Source organism: Drosophila obscura, unplaced genomic scaffold (genome assembly GCF_018151105.1).
Source record: "Drosophila obscura isolate BZ-5 IFL unplaced genomic scaffold, ASM1815110v1 contig_37, whole genome shotgun sequence".
Classification (NCBI taxonomy): Eukaryota; Metazoa; Arthropoda; class Insecta; order Diptera; family Drosophilidae; genus Drosophila; species Drosophila obscura.
In genome coordinates this window covers 1,301,597-1,307,928 of record NW_024542825.1, presented here as the reverse complement: position 1 = coordinate 1,307,928, position 6,332 = coordinate 1,301,597, and the positions used below count along the sequence as shown (strand labels likewise).

The 6,332-nt window shown below is 41.5% G+C and overlaps 1 protein-coding gene across 3 annotated transcripts in view; it reads right to left on the bottom strand.

The window, feature by feature from the left end:
* Positions 1-5,378: 5,378 nt before the first annotated feature.
* The window catches only part of LOC111079545 (CUGBP Elav-like family member 2), a 97,899-nt gene continuing 96,945 nt past the window's right edge, over positions 5,379-6,332 (bottom strand). For all 3 annotated transcript variants that reach the window (XR_002608363.2, XR_002608365.2, XR_005968156.1), the window contains 2 exons: positions 5,806-5,905; positions 5,379-5,711 (listed from right to left, as the gene is read on the bottom strand). The gene's annotated coding sequence lies outside the window, so the exon portion shown is untranslated. The remainder of the gene's footprint in view (positions 5,712-5,805; positions 5,906-6,332) is intronic.

Here is a 6,332-nt window from a genome sequence, read left to right as displayed (position 1 = left end):
ATGCTGGTCGATGGACCATTGATGTGATTAGGCCACTCGCTTGGACGGAAATTGTTTAGTTTGACAGGATGCTTGGCCCGCAATGAAATCAACGTGTTTTGTCGTCCGAATTCAATTTGTGTGCGTTGAAAAATTTGCAAACGATTTTAAACTTTTAGCATTTGCTTACAAAAAGGAGCGAAAAATTGTAGAAATGAAATCGAAGTTTATTTAATATATAAATAAATGAATAAATAAATGAAATAATAAATAATAGCTATTAATTTATGTTAACTAAGAATATAAGGAATATTAATTATAATTAATATTCTGTTTATTTATTTATTTTTTTATTTTTATTTTTGTACGAATATTATTAATATTAATTATAATTAATATTCTGTTTATTATTTATTTATTTTTTTATTTTTGTACGAACATTTAAGCCAAAGAATTATACAAATAATAATAATAATCTTTTAATCACAGACCCACATAATTCCAAAAACCTATAGCTAACTCTTGGATGAGCCTGATTTAATCAAACTATCCGCATGTTATCTACAGCTACATCCCCAACCCTAAGCGTATCTGTATGCCAGTTCATCGGCAATTCAACTCCCAACAGCAACTCCCCGGTACATTTGCCGAATCAATATGCAATATCCCCACAAGTAACGGATTGCAAAGCTCTCACTCAGAAAAACCCACACACAAAGAGAGATAGCGAGAGAGATAGAGAGAGAGAGAGAGAGAGAGAGGGAGAAAGAGAGCAATCATATCGATGGAGAGAACTGCCTGTCATAAAAGCCACACCACACACAAAAATTGTTGGCTATATCAAGAGGGGAGCAGCAGGGCAGGGCAGGGCGCAGCAGCTTTGGCATGAAAAGCACAAAACTAGGTTAGTTGCGGAGATTTTTACCTGCTCCCCGTGACCCCAAGCCCAAGCCTTGCCTCCCCCTCCCCCGTGCTTGCTCACCCACTAAAAAACAAAAATAACAATTGCAGTCCCTAACCACGCTGACGCCACATCCGAACACATCCCATGGCCCCCGACCCCCTCCAGCCGTTGCTGTCGCTGGCAATGCATTTCAAAACAGAAGCTGCCGAAGAAGCGAATCGGGCAAGGCGCTGGCACCGCCCCCCCCCGCCCACCATAGCTGTCAAGTGAACTGGAAGTGATACGGATACGCAGCGAGAGAGAGAGAAAGAGAGAGGGCGAGCGAGCGTGAGCGAGGGGCAGAGAGCGAAAGAGAGGGAGAGCCAAGTGAACGACATCGAACGCTGAGCGTGTTCACGTGCAAAATTGCAACGATTCCCCAGCGAGTTTCGGTTTCTCTTCTTCATCCTCCATTCCCATCCCATGCCTTTGCCGGGCATATTTTTTGTTGTTCTGCCGAATTCGCTTGCTTGTCTGTGCATGCAGCGGTGCGGTGCTTGTGCTTGTGCGTATACTTATGGCTGGCAGTGTAAAACGAGTTGCGTTTGGAGTGTGATCAATGATGGTGCGGATGGGGATGGGCATGGGTATGGAGAGTGGGATATGCCAACAGGAAGTTGTCTGCCAAGGATTTTAATCAGCTGTTGTCGCTGCTCCCCGATGATGTCCAGGCAGGCAACTGAAAGCCGATCGGCTGTGCGGTGACTGACGACTGCCAGCATCGATGTGAGGCAGAGCCGCCAAGCAGTGCGTTACGATTTTCCCTGGACAGCCATATATCTTACGCACACACACACACGCACAGGGAGAGGCACGAATGCATTCACTTTGTTCATGCGGTGGCAGTTATGGCGATCTACCCTAAAAGAGGAAGGAAAAATAAGTATGCCATGATGAAAGTTATCATTGAAGGATGGGCAAAGTGAAGCGGAAAATGTGTTCGGTTTCCAGCCAGTAGAACATTTCTGGAGCTAACACTTTGCGGATATTTTTACCTGATTCCTATTTGCATATCAACTCTGACTATCCTTCCTTCAGGCATTGCCGCATAAACGCATTTTCCCTGCAATCCCTTAGGCCTGGGTCGCATCCGTTTCCGTTCCCCTTGTATAGCTGGAAGCCAACCCACGAGGATAAGCTGCAAATGGAATCTTATCTCGCTCTCTCTCTTTCTTTCTCCATTACCCGCACTCTCTCTCACTCTCTCTGGCCTGTCTCTTACGTGGCTTCTCACTCCATCTTTCTGGCCACAGCTTGTTTGTCCACAGTGCAGCAGCGCCGCTAAATTGTTTGTCTTCTGTGTGTGTGTGTTTGGGTGGGTGGGTGGTGAGTGGCTGCACCCCACCCCCACTATCCACTCCGACAGCCCTTTCTCAGGGGGATGTGCGTGCAATGCCATTAACAATACGCCCAATGCCAAAAACTGGCAAACGCGCCAAATCCATTGTTATTTCGGCGGTCGATTGTTGTTCTTCCGGCTTGCGTGAGCTTACTGGGCGCCCCCAGTCAAGCCCCCCACACCACCACCCACACCCACACCCACTGCTAGGCAAATTGTGCAAACAAACAGTGGATGTTCCAGGCGAGGGGTAGTGGGAGGTGCTGAGCACTGAAAGGATGCTGCTCCACTCCATCCCAAACTTGCGCCACAAATCGCTTCAATTTCTGGGCTCTTCCCTCGACCCTACCCCACAGTTGGAGGATAATTTCGTTTGGGCTTGGGCTAAATTGGGGCAAACTCGGCCTCGGTTTTGTTTTTTCAGCTCGGTTTGTTCTCAACTGCAATAATCTTATTAGCAGTTTGTTGTTCGAACCTAATCAATTACCAACGTAATTACAAACTTTGCTAATCTGCTTCGGTTTCCCTCTGACAAGCAGAACAGAACAGAACAGAACAGGCGGAGGCACAGCCACCGCCACAGGATAGTGCCGCACAATATTGTTCGTGTTCGTGTTCGTGTCCATGTCCATGTCCATGTCCGTGTGTTCATGTCCATGTCCCGATTGGGAGCATGATACACAACACAACATGCTCTCACACGCTGGAAGGCAGAGCAACAACGCGTTTCGCTGCCTGTCGCTGATGCGGCTCGGCTTCAATTTAGTGGCCTAAATAGCGATTTGGCCAGTGGAGCATGACAAAGGAGATCTCATCAAATGTTGGGCATTGTTGGGGTATTCTGACGGTAGAGCTGGACGTGGACGAAGCAAAAGAAGTTGTCAGTTGAAATGGATACTGAGCGTGTTGAATTATCCATGAATGCAAAGAGTTTGAGCAAATGGTAATTGAATCTCGAAAGAGCTTGAAAAATTTCCCGAATTTGGCTGTGATTTGGAGAGAGCTGTGGAGAGCTGTGGTTACATATGATATGTACATAAAACAGTAGATAGTAGAACTAATATTTTAAGAACAGCCTGAAGGCCTTGTTATTTTGGCTATAACCCTACGCTAGGATACAATTTTGTAAAAATAAAATAAAAAATAAATAAATAAAATAATAAAATAAACATAAAATAAATAAAAATAAACCTTATATGAAATTGCGGTATCAATTATGTCTAACTACAGTAGAATTATCAATCCAGTAGAGTAGAGCAAGTAGAGCTAAATATCGCTTGAAATATATTTTCTTTATTTAATCTTCTCATATTAATACTCCAAGTTATGAGTTTATTCCCACAAAAAAAAAAACTTCTGTCTGGCTCAACATCCATATCAGTCCATATCACACACACACACAACTTTACCTACGAGTATGAATGAATGAATCATCCATTTGCTGCTCCCAAATGATTGCCACCCCCATCCATCCATCCATCCATCCATCCATCTATATGTGCGACGAGTATCAACCTGATTTTCAATGAGCCGCTTATCCCTAGCCAACAATCAATTCGAAGCCCTCCACTGGCTACACCACCATTGTAGCTGGTTTTTATTCTATTGAAGCATTTGTTGGAAATGCCAACAAACTTTTTGGCTTAATCAAATGCCAAAATATTTGAATATGCCAAGACAAAATTATTGCCGTGTAAGCTTCCCATTGCCTTTTGCTGTCGACGGCATCAGCGCAGAGGCAAAAAACTTTTCCACGCATGATTTAAATGGGGGAGAATAAATCTTGCGTTAAGACTCGACTTGGATTTGGATTATGCAATGCCTGCAAGGGCGAGCGGAGGACGAGCGGCAGTAGTGGGAGACGGGACCGGAACGAACTTGCTGCGTCACGTAGTTGCTAAATTTGTTTACACGTCCTGCCCGGGCATCCTTCTCGCCTGCTCGCCTCCTGCCAGACTTCGCCATGCCACATGCCGCCGCACTCCCCGCACTCCACACCCTACACAATTGGCATAAAGTTTCTCATATGCAAATCGCAAGTTTAGCAAAATATTTCGTTTATTGTTGAAGTTTTCTTTAGTTACTCTCTCCGCTCGTCAACATTCTGTATGTTTTTGGCTCTTATTTTATTTTCGCTTTCCCAGCGACTTCTTCGCTGAGCAACTTTTTGCCCACCCCGCCAAACTTTTTTGGCGCAAGACATTTTTTGATAAATTATATCCCCAACGTCAGTCAGTGTGGGGCCGAACGGGGTGGTGCGGAACGGGGCGAACGTGTAAGTTTATTTCGGGCAAAGAAAACGCAATCGTTATTTGTTGTTTTTTTTTTTTTATATAAAAATCATGACACCTTTTATTGATTTACTTATTCTGTTTTGTATGATGCTTGTGTTGTGTTGTGGTGGTGAGGAGTTTGGGGGGTGTGTGTGTGTGTGTTTGGGGGGTACGTATGAACCATATGCACCGTATATTAAATTTATACATATATATATATATAATTTACCCTCACTTAACTAACTGCCTCTTTATCACTAGTATTACGTTCTCGCTATTTTCTTGACTTAATATCGCATCAGCAAATATATCCCCACCATCATACCACCCAAAAAGTTGTATTATAACTATTTTCATACTTCTTGCTTTTCATATCAAATTGCGGTCTAGGCTCCATTTGTAGGGGGGTGGTGGGGGGTGGCGATTTGAATTCGCTTAACATCTAGTCAGAACACACAGCCTTGCTTTGTTTCTCTAAAAAATTACACTTAGCGGCTAATTATTAATTACACATTTAATACATAATACATACACACACAGAACATTGTTTTTTTTTTTTGCGTTTGTTTTGTTTTCTTCTTAATTTGAGTTTAATCCTAAGGTGAATAAAAGTGTCTGCGATGAAATTAATTTCAATTTAAAGCCACATCCAGATAGTTCATATAAATGCACACACCGCGCTTTGACCAAGCCTTACAACAAAAAATCTATTAACAGAATAATAAGTTGAAATAATTGTGTGTGTTTGCTAATCTCTTCGTCTGATTTGTCAATGCTTTTGGGTTCAACTACAACAACTAAGGAAACGTAAGCAAAATAATTGAGTACACAATTTAAGGTTTTCTTTGTGCTTAATTTTAGTTTTTTACTTTATAAAATGGGTTTGCTTTACAAGCATACTCATAAAATGGCAGCTTTCTATCTATACAATATTTAAGTTTCTTCTTCCTCATTAACCAGCTTCTTCTTTTTTGTTTTGTTTTTACAGAGTTTTTCTCATTTTGGTTTCGTTTTGTGTACAGCATGTACAGTTTGTTCGATTTACAGTTCTGGGGAAATTTAATCTGCGACAGCAATCAGATTGGCAGCTCCTTCACGTTTCTAGAGAGACTCAAGCGCAGAATATTTACAATTTTTTGGGCTACCTATGCGTGATATAAAAACGATTTGCATACATCTGAAAAGAGAGAGATTGAGAGAGAGAGAGAGGTAGAGAGCATGGCATAAGGTATTAGAATTATATATTTAAAGCTATGTTCGTTAGGGCTTACCTTTCCACTGTCGAGCAGCAACTACCAACATGACTTTGCCCAATCCTCTCCAAAAATAAATAAATATGGAAATGGAAAACTACCAGAACGTACATGGCATCTGTGGGGTGGATTACAGAAATGAAACAATCATTAGTACTAGTGAGGGAAAATTTACAATTCAACGAATATACAAAAAAGTGTAACAGAGACAAACCATCAGCAGAGTTTACTGAAATTCTAAATCAAAAAAAGAGAAAATAATATATGCAAAAAACATTACAATGTGAGAGGCCCGTTCCAGGTTACATTTTCGCTTGAAATTCAAAGCGATTTCTAGTTATTTGGAAATAAAAGATAGAACATATTTTTACCGGATAGAATACCGGATGTTTACCGGTACATTTAACTCAGAACAGACCTTTCCATTGTTAATGTATACTTAAATTAAAAACAAAAAGATTAAAATACACGCAAGTTGGTTTGATAATTTTTCTTGTGCATTTGAAACAGAGAACAAAACTTTATTTAGATATGTATGCAGTTGT